This window comes from Thermobia domestica, chromosome 6, assembly GCF_964235325.1.
Source record: "Thermobia domestica chromosome 6, izTheDome1.hap1.1, whole genome shotgun sequence".
Taxonomy (NCBI): domain Eukaryota; kingdom Metazoa; phylum Arthropoda; class Insecta; order Zygentoma; family Lepismatidae; genus Thermobia; species Thermobia domestica.
Window position 1 is genome coordinate 138786543 of NC_137459.1, and position 20949 is coordinate 138807491.

Genomic DNA, 20949 nt, shown 5'->3' on the forward strand with positions numbered 1-20949 from the left:
CGACACAAGGGAAATTTTATGGACCATAATTCTTGCGCTGAAAACATTCCTAGATGCTAACAGAAAAAAATGCTTTCTTATTTATTTTAGGATAGTAGACTTTATAAAAGGTCACTAATGTCTTTCACATCTATATTATATTTGTGATTAACAAGAGCCGCTGAAACTCTCTAAGTATATGAAGTGTGTAGTTCATCGTTTGAGAGGAAGAAACTATATATATGTTTTTCTTCTCATTAGAAAAGAGGAAAGTAACATTGGTTATAATGTTACAATTCTACTGGCCAAAGCTTACACTAAATTAAATGTTATCAAGGATATAATAGTTCCTCTTTCATCGCAGCATGCAAGCTCACGAGCCTTAATTCCTCATGGTCCTGGGTTCAGTTATCAATAGTGGTCGCCGATATATTATTGTAATTGTTACACATCATCATCTCATACAGAAGCTATGATTAGTTTTTCTCTATCCATAAAAGGTTCCATTTATTTATTTATTTAATTAGTTATTTATTTTAGTGATATGTCTCCTTCAAAAAAATCAATACCGTCTTTAAACTAATTGACTCTATTTGACAGCCAATACGATTTTCCTTACTCTTTGGTTACATTTTCTCAAAATGTGATTTTCTTTGTTATATATATATATATATATATATATATATATATATATATATATATATATATATTCATTTTCAAAACTGATTAACTGCATTAGAAGATTTATTGGTGTTTGTTTTTATCTCTCTCTCTCTCTCAACTTCCCCACAAAATTTCAATGATGCATTTGTGGCGTGGCTTCCCTTGTGAACGCCAATGTATGTAGCCATGGTTTTGAAACAGGATGCTAAATTTTAATCAGTCAATCGAATGAATGGAATTCATTCGCTATTCTCGTAGGATAATTACATGGCCAACCGTGTTTGATTTTTGTAGACAGTTACATAATTTTCCATTAATTCAATTCCATAACACATTTAAGTCTTGTGAAAATACGACATACTTCCAGACTGAGGAATTCGAACATTTTAACGAAAAGTGATTTGTTTACTAGTCGCACTTTCAGTAGGTGGATAGGGTGGGACACGGAAGCTACTCTTGGCATGCTGAATCTGCATAGCAAAATAATTTCTTATATATACAGTATATTGCTGATGGAATTGATAAAACTAACAAACGAAATAATAAACTACTCTCAGATGTCTTTAGAGTAAATAATACCGATTTAGGTAGAATTTTTGTATAATTTGAAAGAAAATTGTATTCGACACTACTACTACTACTGCCACTAATACTACTACCACTATCATTAATAAAATGCAGTGATTATGCAATTAAATTTGTGTGTTCTCCCACAGGGAATCAAACCGAATACAACGTGCAACAAATGCCAGTAGATCAGCGGTGAGGACATTATTTTATTGCAGTACGGTTTAATCCAAAATGAGTTTGCAAATAAATTGTTTTGTCAAGTACTTCTAGGTGGATCCTATACTTTGAACGTATTTTTAATTGTTTACAGAGAAAAACGAAATGAAATTTTTGAGTTCTAAGTCCCACGGTTATGCCGTCTAGGTTAAAGGAGACGGTGATTATGAGAAATGAATGAAATGAGGAAAGTGGGAGGGAGGAAACGGGAGAACCCCGATGAAACACACGCACACAGTGTTTGTTCACCACAAAGTCCACTTGGCGGTAGCTGGGATCTATCCTGGGACCCCATGCCCCAGAAGTGAATGCTCCACCACTGAGCCACCGCGGCCCCTCAATTGCTTAAGGGGATCATTCTTCTGTTATAGCAGACTACATTTAAGCCTAGCTGCTCATTCGGATGCATTCCAGATAACAATGTATGAATATAGTATTAAGTACGGGTGGCGGCTGTACAAATAGTTTGGAATACCATATGATTTCTTCTCTCGTGATTCCGAGATGCTGACAGCAAGTCAATACCACTTGTTTATTTTAACTTCCTAAAAATCGAGTAAACTGATAACGTCTAAAATGTAAATATTATCGTATTTTCCATCAATACAATTTAATGATCAAAAGGGAAGTATGATTTACCTACGGAAGGATGACATCTTTGTAGTACGTTATGAATAAACTTATATGTGGCTAATAATTAAAGAAATCAATACACTATATTAAAAAAAAATATATGCAGACACCTATTTTTAAGAAGCTCTCAAACGTAGATAGACAGACTTCCCATAGTGCCTTCAGGTTTAGTCTTGTTATAGAGGTTTGAGTTAGACAAGTAAGCCACGTCTCTTTAAAATAATTTCATTAATTTATGATAGGCCAAGAATTTAAAAGAAAAAGAATAAATAGGAGCATATTATGCTTTTAGAATACGACTGTATGTAACGTTGTTACTGTAGACTAAAACAAGCCAAACACAGATTATTGGATGACAACTGCATATTTAAAGTGGATATACCTTTACCTTTGATTCTAAATTCTGAATTTATTGCTGGTCTCAGTCTGGACGTGTGGAGTATGGCTGGGATATTGGTAGAACCTGGATTTTGTTTGCTCCGCTAAATCCCATGTGCCATCACGGCTATATTTCATGACTCTTTGGCCTTCTGCTTTCTTTAGATCTTCTTCTTTTTTGTCACGAAACAAACCGTATCGGAATGTTCTAGTCCATTGTTGCTGCTTTTTTTTTGCCAACAGATGCCTATAATTTATAGCAAACGCCGAAGATGGATTGGATCTCTCGATTTTTTGTTTGTTTTTTTTTATGCCTTCACTGCAATCATTTTCCTCTGTATCATGATTCCAGTTCATTTCCATTCGGTGCAAACAAAAAAGGCGTAAAACTCTTTCATACTTTTGTCAACACAACAAAACTTTAAAAAAATAAAATAAAATAAAATAATGAAATAGCATGAAACGAAAGCAACACAGTAAGTAAACGCTATTTCAAAATAATAAACTGTTTTCTTATTGCAAGACAAAACTTTAAATATACTTGCTATTAAGATTTTTTGTTAGATCCCACAGTGGGGAAAAACAGGCAATTCTAGGCAAAAACTCGAAAAGTGGAATAAAAGATTGACTCGATATAATTTGATATATATATATTTTTTAATAATGAAACTTCATAATTTGTTATAATGAAACGTTAATATTGTGCAGATAAGATAGTGTGCAAGAAAAGAAGTGATAGGAGGCTACAATGAGCTCATGACACGTGTAAACTTGGTTATCCCCCGAAGCTGGAGAGGGACAGAAGATAGGAAGTTGACTTTGATTGTGACTATCCCTACATTGCGTATAGATATTAAGTGACTGGCAAACATGAAGACATGACCCACATATATGTATCGTTGTGTGTATTTAGAATGTTGATGTGATGTGTAATAGTACTACTTAATATCATATTTGGAAAATGCTGTGGTACTGAAAGCATATAAACTATGGTCAAACGATAGAATGGCATTTTAGTAGAAAATATGGAATAATATGTCTGTGACTTTTTTAACATGTCTTATTGGAAACATTGTTCTTACTGTATGCAAAGAGCAAACCTGCAAATATTTGCACTTTTGGGAAAAAAATAGCGCACGAACATGTTTGAGGAAAATCGCATTCTGATAAGATGCTGCTTTTGAATTGAGCTGGGATGAATGTGAAAGCAAGTGTTAGGTTATTAGACGCGTGATCTCCATGCACGCAGTGACGAAGTTTAATATAAGTCGATTCTGAGAATTTTGCCCCGAGACCTCGTTCGGGGCTTCGCCCCATTTTCTTCCCAACATCTAGTCATACTTCTCTGGCATTCACCAACAGAATTAAACTCTAGTCAAACATATTTGATTAATGGTGGCGACATTTGTAAACGCCAATGTTTGCTAAACAATCTGCAGACCATAAGGTAGACTCATATTAAAAACGGTGTTGATCAATTCAAAATTTTGTTTCTTGTGATGCGTGCACAAAGTGACGTTGTAATCAACTGTAATGAGCCTCCGCTCGCTCCAGCTTATAGTGTTCCAATCAAAGCCCTGAATTTAGCCCACGTATTGCACGATGCTACATATAAAACAATCTGAACAGGTTACCAATGCATGTAAATATTAATATGTTTAATAGCACGAGTATTGAAGCAAAACCTGCTATTTTTTTTTTAATTTTGCCTGGAGACGAAGAAAAAGTGAATTCCTTATGTCTTAGAATTGTTGAACATTTTTTTTTTTTGTTTAGTAGTCACTATTTAGTGCAGATGAGTGAAATCAACTACTAAAGAAAAACAATTGTTTCTCAATTGTGAAACATAAGGGAATGACTTTTGTTTCGTCTCCTGACAAAATTGAAAAATGTATTTAGCAGGTTTTGCTTATATACCCCTCTAACATCGAGAACTTACGATGAGATAATTTTTATGTATTGAAGCGTCCTTGCATTTTTTTTTTTTGAAGGCCGAAAACTTTTCTTTAATTTTATTATTCTTCAGTAGTAAACTGAATAATTACACTTTTACCTTTCATACGCAAGAATTTATGTCAATCGTAAATTGCGAAACCAAAGCGAATATACGCATGTGTTTATGCCAATCATATAATCTGTTATATAATTTAGGTGCGAATATAAAGAATATTTTCTTTTGTGATGTAAAACTCTACATTTTTTGATGAAATAATTTCGAAATAACATTAACATTTCAGTCCACGTTTCTGTTTTCACACTTTCAAAGATATGTTCATATAGTGCATCTTGGTATGTGTCACCTAAAAAATGTACTTTTTTGTTGTTTGCTTGTAAATTTATTTTTTGTCCAAATCTTTCTTCTACATATTGAGTACATTATATTATACACTGCGCACACAGAACTAATTGATTTCCTTATACTGTTCTGCCTTATATTGCGCATTCCTATTTTTTTGCCAAAAATTCAGTGCTTTGGCCCCACTGAGCGCCGAGCTTTACTCTATATTTTAATATTGTTTTTCATTAAAAAACCTCTAGGTGTTTAAATTGAAAAAAAAATCATCACACTTTCTGAATTTGTCCACAGTCCATCTCAAATATAGCACAATATTTATGTGTTTATTGAATTACCTTGTTACACATACGATTGTGCTAATTTAAATCGTTGAGTAAACAACCGGTAACATAGTCGTCACAATAAGCAAGTGCTAGCACATGTAGTGATATCTCTTAGCATAGAAGTAGGCATTACCAAAGGTAGATACTTCGATGAGTGTGATTGTTTAAGTAATGTGATTGACAGACGAGACGTTTGCCTTTTATTACCTAGGTATTAAGATTTGTTTAAGATCAAAATGAGAATGAACATTTGCTAAAAGCATCTTTAGTAAATAGGAAATGATATTTTAAAACTTGGAATTTTAAACAAATCAATTGTTTGAGAGTGTTTACTGATACTACAAGTCAGCTAGTGATTCTCGTTGTATTAGCTCCAGGCGTAAGCTTACGGGAGTTTATAGTTTCAATGCAGGTGTATGCGTGTGTATATGTGTGTGATGTACTTCATTTCTCGGTAATTTCTGGTTGGATCTAAACCAAATTTTGTGTGCGAGTAGTCCATCATCTACGAAATAAAGTTTGCTGTATTTAGTGGTCGTGCTCGGCCAGGGATAGGCTCAACTTTATATGGTACTTTATTTCTCGGTGATTATTAACCAGATTTGAATTAAATTTGGCGAGTAAGTAACCCATGGTCTACGAAATAACGACCGATATACAGGGTTGGATAATCTCGGCCAGGGACCCGCTAGGATGGTCTTGTCTGTGGTACTCTATTTTTAGGTCTCTATATTTGGTGGTCAACCCCAGCTAGTGACAGGCTCGGCTCGACAACAGAACCTGCGTTCCACAGCTTTGCACATCGGAAGTTCTTGAGTTCGGTTCATTTCTGCTTGTTTATATTTACATAATTTTCCAGTACATATAATTAATTATTTATCAGGCTAGTCAGTGCTTGCACTTTTCTGTTTGTGCTTGAGGAGTTCGTCGCCTAAGCTTATGATGCTATGATTGTTTCACATTCGGATTTCTTGGTCAAAAAAAACACCTGGATCAAATAGAAGGAAAGTGAAAAATAACACCCTTTTTTTTAAAACATGTGCACAACTTCTAAAAATACATTTCACTTTCATGAAATAAATAATGTTCTAGTCCCTAAAGTAGCAGAATTGTCATGTTAATTTTTCTTTTCAGTTCAGATTGACGAAACCCAGAACTACCCAATGTTCCATACTGTGTGATCGCACTCAGGTCACAAGGTTTTGAGAAGTGTTGAAGTCTGTCGTGCAGATGTACACATGATAGCGCAGTTTTCATCGAGTTTCTGTTTCAGTTGATGTCATAACCATCAAGAACTGCAATTTCAACTCATGATTAGATAATGTGTGTAAGATAACCAATGAAGCTACACCAGACAAGAGGATAATGTGCAAATTGTTCAGAAAACATTCACTCAAATTCCACAAAAGTCACACGTCAGGCCTCTCGCAAAAGAGGTTATCCTGTCACCTAATATGAATTGTTTTAATCAAAGATTCCAAAATGTGGATTGTTTGAAGGCATGTTCTGCTATGTTTTGATAGACGTGCCACTTATGTTATTGCTGACATAGTCAGTCGATGTTACCAGACGAATGCAAACTCTAGTGGTCAATGTTGATAACTATATAAAATTTTACTATTTGCATTTTAGCAATGCAATAGTTTAATAGTACAATACATTTGTATTATTTTATTGTGCAATGTGAATCTTTTTCCGCTAAAATCCACTAATTATTTTATAGTACTAAAGATAGCAAATATTACTAATATTGAAGTTTTCCCAAACTGTCGCATAAATTAAGTGCCAGGCAACCAAAAATGTTCTTGTCTTTTTCGATGTCCCATTAATCATGCAATCATGGAAAGGAAACGAAATGGCACACGTGCCTGCAAGGGATCGAAAGCTATTCTGAACATCGATCTTCAGCAATACAGGCAAGTTAAGCACAGACAGTAGTCATAGCTCGTCCAGTGACGAAGAGAATTTGAAATATCGAAAGAGCTTGTTCGTGTGTGTTTGTTAAACTTGCAGAAAGGTTCCATGTTTCTGCTAAAACAGTCATACTGCACCTGCATGGGATAGGGGAGTCATAGAAATTAAACAAATGGATATCTTACATATTGTCGGCTGCCAACAAGGAGCAACAGGTGATAGCTTGTTTCTCCTTGCTCTCTCGGCACCTGAACACACCAATCTTTGATTGCTTGCTCACTGGTGATGAAAAGTGAGTCGTCTATGACACTTCCAAGCGTACTAATCATTGGTGATTACCACGTGACTCTTTTCCTTACATCTCAAGATCGTCTATGGACCCACGAAAAGTTATATTGTCTGCATGATGAAATTGTCGGTGCATGGTATATTACGAGCTGATTCCACCAGATCAGACCATCATTGCTGGTCTCTATTCTCAGCAGTTGCAAAGGGTGCACCGTGCATTGCTGCAGAAGGAGCAGCCAAGGGTGTGTTGTTCCTGTACTACATTGCCAAGCCACATGTGATAAAGATGACCCGAGAGACCCTTCAGGAACTTGGCTGGGAGACACTGTGTCATACACCATGTTCATCGGCGCCAACAACGTACCACCTGTTTCATTTCCTCGATAACCATTTTAGTGGGAGATTTTAAAATACAAACGGGGAAGTATAGTTAGAATTGTAAACACCCTCAAAATCACTTTCGAGCGCTGTAGTTGCAGCAAACTTGGAGGGCAGTTTAATAAGGAACTCAAAGAGTAACCACTCATGATGAGAGAACATAGCTACTTGACTAAGAGCGAAACAGGGTGGACCAAAAGTATCACTACACTTAGTAATTATGACTTACACAGTATCTTTATACATATATGGTACAATCATATTTGTTCAAAGCTATGTAAGTACGTTCATTTAACACTTCACTTGTATTCTTAACCCGTATAATCTAAGGGCTCCAACTGACCTGCTTCAACAGCGTAATATGCTTTAAACCTTTCCGTAGCATAATGACACGTAGTATGACACAAAACCTTAACTGCATCATTTTTAATGCTTGCTTGCGATTGGTGAGATATATTCTTTTGTGTATCCACTGTATGGGTATTTCTGTCGTAAACGTTATTGCTCATTACACCCCATAAACTAGATGCGTTGATGTCAGGTCAGACGGACGTGGTAACCATTCGATACTACTCTTTCCTCCAACGATGTGGACAGGTCTGGGTAAGGTTGTTCCTTACAGCCAAAGCATAATGGACAACTGCTCAATTTGCTGAAATAACAGTTTAACAGTAAAGTATTAAACTAGAAACTACTTTAGTATAACTTTGTTAAAACCTTCACATGCATGCGAACTTACATAAGGTGTCGAGCTTCAAATTTACTCCTGGTAGATTGTAATTATGACCTACACCACTTGGCATCCAAGTGGCCCATGTCTAAAACGCAAAGTATATAGAATACTGGTTCAGAATTGTTAATAGAAAAAAAGAATAACTAAAACATAAAGCCAACAGCGAAATAATTTTAAGGCTGTATTTAACCCACTCAGCATTAAAAAAAAAAAAAATCAGTTATCACTACAGAGTGGTCCACAATTCTTAGTAAATTGCATTATTTTCTTGAAACGAACATGATTAAGGCAAATCTGATTAGCGGAGGGCAGACTTGAGTAAAGGAGCTGCCGATTGATGCATGTGTGGTGAATGGCGGCCATCTTGATGGCCACCACCTTGGATCCAGGTTATGTTTTTTTTAATGGGAAGGTAGGCATGTGACACATCAATTAACACTGTTTTTGTTTTAAGGGGAATGCAGTCCCACGAGCAGAAATGCGTTATTATGTCCCGTTGCAAAGTTATGACGCCCCAAAGTTCCACCTATAGGATGTGCTCCACATGTTACAATCCATTGCAACACACAACCGGAGTCTCTTAATCCAGTCCTCCTGAACCCGTAACAACACAGCTGAAGTGATGCTATCACAGGTGTCCTGAGTACGTCCCAGTATGTGTGCAACATCCAGAATCTTCTCCTGATACAGTAGATATTTTCAGTGTCCTCATAAAAAGTCATACGGCTGATGTAAGAGTTACGGGGCATAATAGAATCGCCAGACAGTGGGAGGAATATCACTAGTTAGTGTGATGCTTGTGTGTAGAATGAGGTATATACAGTGTCAGGCGATATATCGGACTTCGATAGGACCAGATTGTTACTGCCAGACGACTGGGAACGAGCACGATAAAAAAAAAAAAACGAATTGCCCTCGTTCATGTCTTCCCAAATTGGAACGATGGTGGTGTAACCACCAAAAGGCAAGGCGTAGGATGATCATATCACATTAAAGATTTCGGATAGTATTGGATGGTGAAGTTAGCTAAATGTGCAAAGATACAAACTATGACAAAAAAAAAAAACATTATATTTAACTGTGAAGAAAATACGATTATGGGGGCCAAGGTGACTCAGTGGTAGAGTGTTTTCTTCTAGTACATGGTGATCTTGGTTTGATCCCAGCTCGCGCCAAATGAGCTTTCTAGTGGACAAGCACCATGTGCGTGAGTTTCATCAGGGTCTCCTGTTTCCTCCCACGTTCTTCATTCCACCATTTCATTCATTTCTCATCAACAACGTCTCCTTTAATCTTGCCGGCATAACTGTGGGACGTAAAACTTAAATGTTTCATTTAATTTTTCATTTCGAAACACAATGGTGTCTGAGCACACAGTTCACTGTACACCAGTGGCATCTCGGAGCAAAATTTTTCGGTAGCTCACAGCCGTTAGAAAATGCTAATTCCAGATTTATATATATATATATATATATATATATATATATATATATATATATATATATATATATATATATATATATATTGAAAATTTCCTTTATTCAATGGCATTCTGTTTCTTATTATCACTACTACCAGGCACCCTTAGGCAATCAATCATCTGGACGCAAATTGAGTGAATGGGTATCAGGACTAATAAATGTACTAAAGCACTATGGGACTGATTAGACTTTTAGGGAATCTTTGATTCCATTTGGGAAATTTCTTGCGCGGCCATTATGAATGTTAACAATATGCATTTATAGACAGAATTGAGCAGCGAGACGTACGTTAGTTGTTTGTAAGAAAAAAAAAGTCATCTCATCGATTCCCCCTGATTTCGGTAAGCTTTTGATCGGAGACTGCGGTTTCTGCCATATGCTTATATGATTTTCTTCCATATTTAAGTATCAAGAATTACTGTAAAAATGTAGTCACTGTATTAACTCCCCGTATAAATAGCATGCAACGCATACTTTTGGTGAACAGTTTCCAAAACTCTAGTCTCTAGTTTAGCACAGCGGTAAGCTTTCACCTGTTTATGGTAGACAAAAGCAGTATTGCACAAATGTGGTGCTTTTTAATGCGTGCAACATCTCATGTTTATAATGTAAAGGTTAAAATCCCAAGTTATGTGCATTAAAGTTACACTAAATACCAAATAAAGTAAAAATCTGGAAATTGTCAAATTTAAACATACATTTTAAAATGATCTACATGGATTGTAGTATCAATGATAAACTTCCATTTTTATAAGTATTTCATTCCATATTTTATCTTCTGTTGACACGAATGGAATAATGAAAAAGCAGAACAAATAAGGGCTTTTAAAAATCAAGGTTTCCAAAATTTGAAATTTAAAAAGTAACAAAAATCTTATCTTGAGATAAGACTATTTCTTTTAATATTTTAAAATGGAATTTCTCGAATTCGTAATTCATTCAATGTTCTCGTGAAAGCGTTAGTGTAGAAATTATTAGGTATAATAATAATAATAATAATAATAATAATAATAATAATAATAATAATAATAATAATAATAATAATAATAGCACTGATAGGAAGAACGTATAGAATACATTGGTAGATTAATACATATACTCGACGTTGTTTTTTGTGAAATCGTAAGTAGCACTCGAAATTGAATAAAACAGTATTTTACGAAATGTAAGCTACACTCTACTTAGTTTGATATATTGCGCAATCTTCCCTCTCTGGTCCAGCAGTGAATAACCATTCTGCTTGTGGAATACACTGATGACCTACTATTTCACACGAAAACATGTATGCAAGAATATCATATAATCAGGGTTTATAAGCGTTGTTCTTTTATTCCTCTCTCTCTCTCTCTCTCTCTGTCTCTCTCTCTCTGTGTGTGTATGTCTGTCTCTTTCTCTCTCTCTCCCTCTCTCTCTTCCTATATCTTTCTCTCTCTGTCTTTCTCTCCCTCCGAATAGTACAGTGAAAATTAAAACTGCGTGGTGACACAATTCATCATAATTTATCAATGTCAGAACTTTTATATGATTTCTTAAAAATGTCCAGCTATTTGTATATTACATGAATTAAATCGAACATATTTGCAGTCGTTTACTTTCGCTCTTTAATATATAGGGTGTAAAATAGTAATGATAATAATAATAATAGTAAAAATAATAAAGCTATTGCTATTATCTCTATGAAATTGATTCAACAGAAGAAAACTTATTAACACAGATAGATCCTATTTTAGAGACAACGCTTTTCGCAGGTGCACAGAACCAAATATCTTTAATATACACTTCAACTTCATGCATTATGCAATTCAAGTGAAACATTTATTGCTGCTACAATACATTCTGCCAAGAAGATGCCGGGAATTGTACATTTTCAAAGCTCAATGAAAGGGAGCGTCGAAATTATTCTTGTTGCTAAGTAAGCACAACTGTCGTCTATGCTCACGCGGAGTTTAGTTAGTTAGTTTGCTTACAGTACTTCATTTGTCAGTTCATCGCAAGTGTGTGAGAGCGATTTTTAGAATGGATAAAATTAACGAACAAAGAATGTGCCTGAAATGTTACATTGCAAATTGAATTACGTATGCCGAAGAGCTGAAAATGTTAATAAGGCTTATAATGAATCGACTTTATCAAATACGCTCGCATATGAGTGGTCAGTGCATTCAAAAGCAGGTCAAGAGGTGGTGGAAGATTTGCCTCGCTCAGGTCGACTATCAACGTCTTCAATTGAACTTAATATCGCCAAAGTGAACGAAATGGTGACTGAAAATAGTTATTTTTGTCTGAGAGAGAGAGAGCCACTGAAATGTATGTGTCTCACGAATCAATTGATACCATTTTAAACGATTATTTGGACATGAAACGTATTGCCGCCCGACTAGTGCCGATAGACCTGCATTTTCAGAAAAAAATGGCGTATGGGTTGCTGAAGACATGCTAGAACCTCAAAGTTGATCAAAAGTGAAGGTTGTGTTGACAGTTTTTTTTATTACCAGTATTATTATCATTATCGTGGTGTTGTGCACTCGGAATTATTGCCAGAATGTGGGACAGCAAACACAGGATATTACATAAGGTACTGAAGTCGATTCGGAAAATGTGTTTCAAAAAATTTTAATGATTGATTTATTCGTTCGCATATAGTGTATTATTTCGGAAGAGGCCTACTTTGAAGGCGATAAAATGCATTGGGATGAATGATGCATATTTTGTGCTTTATTGACCAATTCCCGGTAATTCCTTGACTGAATGTATACTATGCAGTTGTGAATTGACTGTGATAATATACTGAAGTAAAGTGAAATCCCAACATCATAAATGAGGTACGCTTGGCAAATGAAAAATAGTTTATTCATTTATGCAAACGTCTGGAATAAAATATATATGTTTATTACTTTTCTAGTTCATTTTTTATTTATTTATTTATGTTTTCTTCACTGGGCGACCATTACGTGCGATATGGACGATACATAAAATAAACTCTGACTGCATTTAGATTCCAATGCATTATTACAGAATAAGAAATAAATAGTTGGCAACTTATTCTATAGTATCAATTTATTTTAAGTTAATCCTATGATAGCGCATAATGATTCTTAAGCTGTTATATATGACTAAACAATGCCAATTATCAAGAAACAACGAAATGTTTCGATTTGCTTCAACCGATAAGAAAATCAAAAGTTACTACACCAAATTTTTGAAGAGCTTTAGACAAAAGCTTTGGTTACATCTTGTATTCAGAGGGAACAGTGGATACAGTTCAGGAGGCCTTCTGCCCAGGTGCAAAAATTATGAGTTGGAGATGCACCCGTATAAGAAGTGAATTATTATTTTATTTTAAAGTGTTCTATCACATATTTTTTTTTCTTAGAGCCAATATTGAATTGTTGTTTCTTTATGTAGGATACACTTACAGGGTAGGGATCTTCCATACTTGTAACCGAAAACTGCCATGCATATATTTAGTTTCAATCAGGGGCGGATCGAAGGGGCGATCGGGGTGATCGCCCCCCAGAAGAGGAAACTTTCTTATATATATATATATATAAACCCCATCCCAAAGCTTGGGGCTCTTAAAAGGTGTTCTAACAAGGGACATCACCCAATTGTCCGGCTCCGATTTCAATGAAATTTTTATTGCTGATAGAGAACATGTATTCATTACTTGAGATGAAAGAAATTTTTGCCATGGTGCATGTTTTCTATTTTTTAATAATTTTTAAAGGTTGTGATGTGGTTAATAGAGATTACTGCAGAAGTCCCTTACTACCTTTTGTAAACGAAGTGTTAATGAAAGAACAACCATATAGATACGTATAGAGCATAGGGAGAAGTCGTATGGTACGTATGATCTTGACGGCAGCCATATTGAAATCAGCCATTTTAAATATAGGTCAGGTATTTTAAATAGGAATAGGGTAATATGATACATAATTTCGGGCTAGAACTTAATCAGGAAGACAATGGTGAAGTTAGTTTTAAGATGCGCCCATTTGGGGAAAAGTTACAGGCATATTAATTGTTGATACTTAATATGTGCGTAAGTCCCTTACCTCCGCTTCTAACCCGCGAATTAATGATAATAAGTGGATAAAGGTTTCGGTAATACATATTATGGCTAGAGGGAAGTGATACAATAAGGGTATCATTGACGGCAGCCATCTTGAAATCCGTCATTTTGAATTAAAGTGAAGTTTTGAAAAATGAAAACCATAGCATGTGGCACCTAATTTTAATAGTAAATTTTCCCCAAAAGCCAATGGTATGCTTATTTTTGTTCTATAGTTAACTAGTATGAATTTATTACTCTTCTAATGAGCATGAAACGCCCATTATTCGATCTTTCAAATTGGCAACACTACTAATCTTCAGCGCATGTTTTAAGATTCCGATTGACACTTTGCAATTGTTGCCATGGCTCATGTTTTCTAAATTTATTACATTTTTTTGAGAGTTGCGATTTGTCAGTTCATGAATAGTGTTGGGATAAGCATCCAGCAATCTTTCTGAATTTTGAAGACTTGCCATGTAATTATTAATTTCCTAGTCAGTGTGATCATTTATTTTAACCCAGAGTACATGAGGAACCTATGGACCTATGTGACGTAAAGAAATACAAATAAAATTATAACAAATTGGTGTTACACGAACTCAAAATTATCATGAAATGTGGCCTACATGTTGCGCAAACGATAAACAGTATTTTTTAAATACATACAACTTTACAACTTTAAAAGAAAAGCAGCGATGATAGAAAATATTAAAGAGACATAATATGACTGTTCCCAACACACTGTTTGTACCATGAACAAAATATGAAAACAGGTAACTTGTTTATAAAGAGGTGTAACTTAATCGAGTTCCCGATCAATACCGATTATAAATCTTACAAACATGAACCATCGACAACAATCGCTAGAAAACGAATGACTTTTTTGTCTGACTAGCTAAAATATTGCCATAGAAAATAAATAAATATACAATAAACAAATAAAATAAAACAAAACAAAAGACCATTGATTTACACAAAAATCATATTTCGTTTTCTTTTTTGAAGTGACTTTTAATTTGATTTCTCGTCTCATCTACTATCCATTATAAGCTACGTCTTCGGTACTACCTGAATGCAAAGTTGGAGTTCTTTCGTTGTGTGATGATTCATGTAAGTAAACGAGTTTTTGAAGGGCAGGTATAGGAAATAAATAATTACATTGCCTAGGAAATTAATAATTACATGGCAAGTCTTCAAAATTTAGAAAATTGCTGGATGCTTATGCCAACACTATTCATGAACTAGCGAATCGCAACTCTCAAAAAAATGTAATAAATTTAGAAAACATGAGCCATGGCAACAATTGCAAAGTGCCAGTTGGAATCTTAAAACATGCGCTGAAAATTAGTAGTGTTGCCAATTTGAAAGATCGAATAATGGACGTTTCATGCTCATTAGAAGAGTAATAAATTCATACCAGTTAACTATAGAACAAAAATAAGCATACCATTGGCTTTTGGGGAAAATTTACTATTAAAATTAGGTGCCACATGCTATGGTTTTCATTTTTCAAAACTTCACTTTAATTCAAAATGGCGGATTTCAAGATGGCTGCCGTCAATGATACCCTTATCGTATCACTTCCCTCTAGCCATAATATGTATTACCGAAACCTTTATCCACTTATTATCATTAATTCGCGGGTTAGAAGCGGAGGTAAGGTACTTACGCACATATTAAGTATCAACAATTAATATGCCTGTAACTTTTCCCCAAATGGGCGCATCTTAAAACTAACTTCACCATTGTCTTCCTGATTAAGTTCTAGCCCGAAATTATGTATCATATTACCCTATTCCCATTTAAAATACTTGACCTATATTTAAAATGGCTGATTTCAATATGGCTGCCGTCAAGATCATACGTACCATACGACTTCTCCCTATGCTCTATACGTATCTATATGATTGTTCTTTCATTAACACTTCGTTTACAAAAGGTAGTAAGGGACTTCTGCAGTAATCTCTATTAACCACATCACAACCTTTAAAAATTATTAAAAAATAGAAAACATGCACCATGGCAAAAATTTCTTTCATCACAAGTAATGAATACATGTTCTCTATCAGCAATAAAAATTTCATTGAAATCGGAGCCGGACAATTGGGTGATGTCCCTTGTAATTAGCAGTATTACAACCCACAGCCCCCAGAAGTCCGTCCTGGATCCGGCTCTGGTTTCAATGAACCAAATAATGCACTGTGCTTTCTGGATTTGCACTACGTGGCCAAAACAATGAATCCAACTGTTTTATTTAAAATCGTTTAGAAGTAAAACCTGATGGCACTACAATCTGACGTTTCCTAGGAACATTTCATGATTTCCTTCACATAACGTAAGAAAGGAAACTGCATAAATTTAACACACAAGAGAAATGAGAAGCATATAGAATACCTTAATTATAATATGTAAAGCTACACAAACTGACTGATTTACTAACATAAATTCACAGGTACTTCCGATCGCCGTGGAAAATTTAAAATTGGCATTCTTGCAGCTTTAAGAGATTTATCAACAGAAAAATTGTTAAATATTACATCTTCAAGTGACAAAACCATAATAATAATGAAAAATTTCCTATACTATTTAAATTTGATTTCTTTTACATAAAATCTCATGTTTTAGATGTTTAGAATTTGAACATAAACTTCAAATTCGGCATGCTTGCATTTTTTTTTTTTTTTGATAGGTATATCTGAACTAATCACAAAAATATCAAAATTTAATTAATTTTCTTTTTGGAAAACTGAAAAAATCTTCATCATGTTATTTAAATTGGAAACCTCCTACTCCCATAATTATCAGGCACTTGTGGTAGGCCTACAATGATGCAATTATGGCGTGCTTATAGCTTCCCAAAACTAATCAACAGAAGGATTACCAAAAGTGAAAAGCTTTAGTTTCTAGAGAGTCTTAGGAGTAGAAAAAAATGTGCCCATACTATTTTAATGAGTCATGTTTTTATTTTCAATAAAAACTTTAAAGGTTTGGGCACTTCTAATTTTAATAGGAACATAAGCTTTGGCATGCTTGTAGGTTTATGTTATTAATAAACAAATAAAAATGTTTCAGAACGTTGTACGGAGTCTTTAAACTTTGATCTAATGCATTTTGTATGGGATTTCTTCCACCTTAAACCCTGAAAATGTTAATGTACTTCAAATAGCAGCGTAATATTGAAATTTGTGAGAATTTAAGATTGGCGGTGTAACTAATAGGCAAAGGCCAAAACATAATTGGGTACATAACTGAGAAAGAAGGTTCAACATTATCATGTAATTGAATGCAATCTCACGTACTACCGAATAAGTTTCCTTGCTATCAGCAGGTATATTTCTGAACTTAAACTTGCTTCATACATTCAACATCAACCTATTACACTTGACAATTCAATGTTATCGGTTCGAACGTGCAGCTCATCTACTGTATAGCTATATATATATGGGCATAATGATTTTTTTTTGACACGATAGCATTTGCAATATTGATCGTACGAAGATAATACATGACATGTGAATTTGCTTGATAGAATACTTGGTTTCGATTGTTGGTCCATTGATTCAACAAAAGTTATGTAACTTACTTAATATTCATGTTAGGGGAAACACAAAACGTGCTCCTTAATCGTTGTAAGAGTCTCTACAGCCCTTGCTTCGATGTTTTTGATGAATCGCCTTGTTTCAAAACGGCAACCGTATTGCAGAAAAGAATAAAATAAATTATCGCTTTTAATGCAAAAGAATATTTTTTTTTTAATTTTACAGGAGGAGCAAAATAAGATTTTGTAGTATATTCAAGTCAACATAACTTTTTTACTAATTTAAGGAGAGTTTTACTTTTTTGCACGCTTAATAACAAAGGACAGTTGTTCCTTTCCATGTAAACGTTATTTCCAAGGTGTTCGTTTATCTTGACGAAATTGCAAAGATTTTCGCTTACACCATTATGCTGTGAACAGATATGTGTTAGCCTCTAGTGTTTTTAATAATAATGTGGCGTATAATTCAGTGTTTCGTCTTTTTTTTTTCATAACTGTTAACATAATGAGCATTAAGAAGACATTGTAATGGTTTAATATTATTTTTTTCTTATATGTGTTATAAAGGTTTTTATTACTATAATAAGTCGTTAAGTTTGCCAACACGCCATTGAATATGAAACTTTAGATTAAAAAGCACGAATTAAAGAGATAATTATCGGACAATTGTTACTAGACATTTCGTTCATTAATACATCTGCATAAAACTTAACAAGACGTAGAATTTATTGGAAGCTATTAAAATAATTCAATGTTAAAATTTCCAACCCGAAAAGAATATTAGTGCAAATTATGTGTAAAAATAAAGAAGCTGCCCGAAGAGGAGAAATGATCAGAGCTGCATTTTTAGGAAGAGCATATGCAAACGAAGAAGAAAACGAAGAAAAGAAGTAGCCTAGTAGGAAAAGGAATGAACCACATAACCCACAAACTGATTTGTCTTGATCTCACAACAACATTATTCTGCAAAACAAGGATACTGCTCTAGGGTAGGAGAATAGCTTCTCTTTACAAAATGTAAACAAGAAATTCTCATCAGTGTGCATATAGCTTGTGGGAAGTTAATTGAAATGAAATTGATTGATAACATTCAAAAATAGTTTAGATTCTTGATAATAAATCGTAGTTTTAGGGCTATTTGTTAGCACCCATTCAACGATATCTTTCAAATATTAGGGAATATGAGAAATAGCCATGACAGCCTATCCTCCAATGTTGTGTTAGTCGGTTGAATAGGGACTGAGAAATAACAGTAAACATTGTCGAATTATTGCTGCCTTATTGCATGATATTTTTACACAAAACATCTTAAAAATCATTATAGATATTATTTTTCAGTAGACTACTAATTAAATATGATAACACTATTTTCCTGTAACGAATTCACAGAGCATTCTTGAAGTAATAATCCGTTGCCATTATTTTCGGAATATAATCTATTAATCTTGAGAAAAAAAATCAATGTAAAGCAAAATATACTATTCCTTTTTCAGGTAAATAGTCACGATTCGCATTACTATTATTTTCCAGCCCTGCACACTCAGTAGGACTACCATCGTCATTATACGTCAGAAATCTGCACATAGATTCTTTTGCAATAATTTTGCTTTGCCTGCTCATTTTCTTGACTTCCTTGTTCAGCTCCTCCTGATACAATAACTAAGTTGTTTCATTTCTTATAAAGGTGAAAAAATGTGTACGTCATTAACCACGTTTGTAATAACAAAGTCTAAAATGAATCCAAACCAAGAATCGTAAACAATCCGTGGCGGCATTTGCATCCAAAGAGATCAAAAAAACTAAATACATATTGTGGTGTATGAACTCCAAACCGTAACATCATTAACTCAGAGCGTCCATTGCAGAAGAGCGTATGTGCCATTTAAGCATTTATGCTTTGTATATACAACTTAGTTATATATTTCTTAAAGTCCTTATGAACATTATTCCCACAGCTGATCGGTTCGCCCTACAGTAAAAAAAAATGCCAGTAGCTGTAGACAATCGACGTCTATCGGAAGAGCTGGCAATCTTAAAATCCGAAAAAAAAAGTAAGTTACGCCCTTTTCCATTGAAAGTTACGAAAATATTTAAGGAAATGAAGATATTTGAACAAAAAAAAAATATCATTGTGATTCCGTAGGTAGAGCAAACAAGGATGTCAAAGTCCCTAGCAATCCGAAGGCTTTACACACACACACACACACACACATATATATATATATATATATATATATATATATATATATATATATATATATATATTGTAAGGATCCCCACATCACAACATGACCACATGTTTATGGACGACACATGCTAACGTTTACAAAAAAGCAGAGGATACACTGAACAGAAATACACAAAGATCAACTCGATGGAAACCGAAAGAGGACAAACCACCAATAAGAGCAAATGAAAGAGGACCCAATGAGACGGATGTATCAGTTGACCACTGATCATGTACCTATAACCGCTCTGGAGGTCGCATTGGACGAAGGGGCTCTAGGTATCCTAAAATCCCTGGAGGCTGCCTTGAAGCGAAGGAGTTCCCATACGAAACATTACTTCCTTCATCTTTGGTCATAAGGAAGGAAGATTTCATCAAATTTTGTAGACAAAAAGACTATTTTGTATTTTTATAAAAATAAACAGGTGAAGGGCTAAATTCCCGGACTATAGTTGTCTCTAGCTACGCATATATATATATATATATATATATATATATATATATATATATATATATATATATATATATATACATATATATATAACGAACCTGTGTGATTAAATTGCATATATATCAGCGAACACAGTAGTCACTCTGAATGTTATTCCATAAAATAACATGTTTTTGTACCCGTACAATCAGGTAATTTGTTGATTGCAGACGAACCCGGAACTAAAATTCCGTATTATTCACCTGGCGATCTTGCTAATTTCTTCGTGCTGTGAAGAGGAATTTGTTTGCGGCTTTAACATTTGGACAAGAATAATTTTATTGTAACAGGTTTCACTTAATAAAATTGTAGTGAAATGGTTTCGAATGCTATTCTGATTAAACGGTGCTTGAATTAACTAGCACATTGGGTCTCATACCATAGACTAAGTTGGAGTAGGGCGATTGAATTGATGAATTCAGCTTGGCAATATATATTCACCAGGATATTTACTGACTTGTTCACTATCAACACTGAGATTTGTTAGGAATTAAGCGTCATGATAATTATGGAATAGACAAAAGTACTATTATATTTGATGCGCATACATTGGGTGGCTTGACAGATATGAAGGGAGTATTTTCGTTTGTAAACAAGTTGACAGAAAATTTTGATTATCCATGTGGAACTAAAATATTATGTCAAAATAGTTGCTTAGGTTAGATGATAATAGGTATTTTATAGCTAGTTGGTGGCTTCGGTTAATAATACTAGCAGACTCACTGTCTTCCAGCCAAAGTATAATAGCAACAACTCACTGTTGTAATTTTAGGAAACAACTGTACCCACAC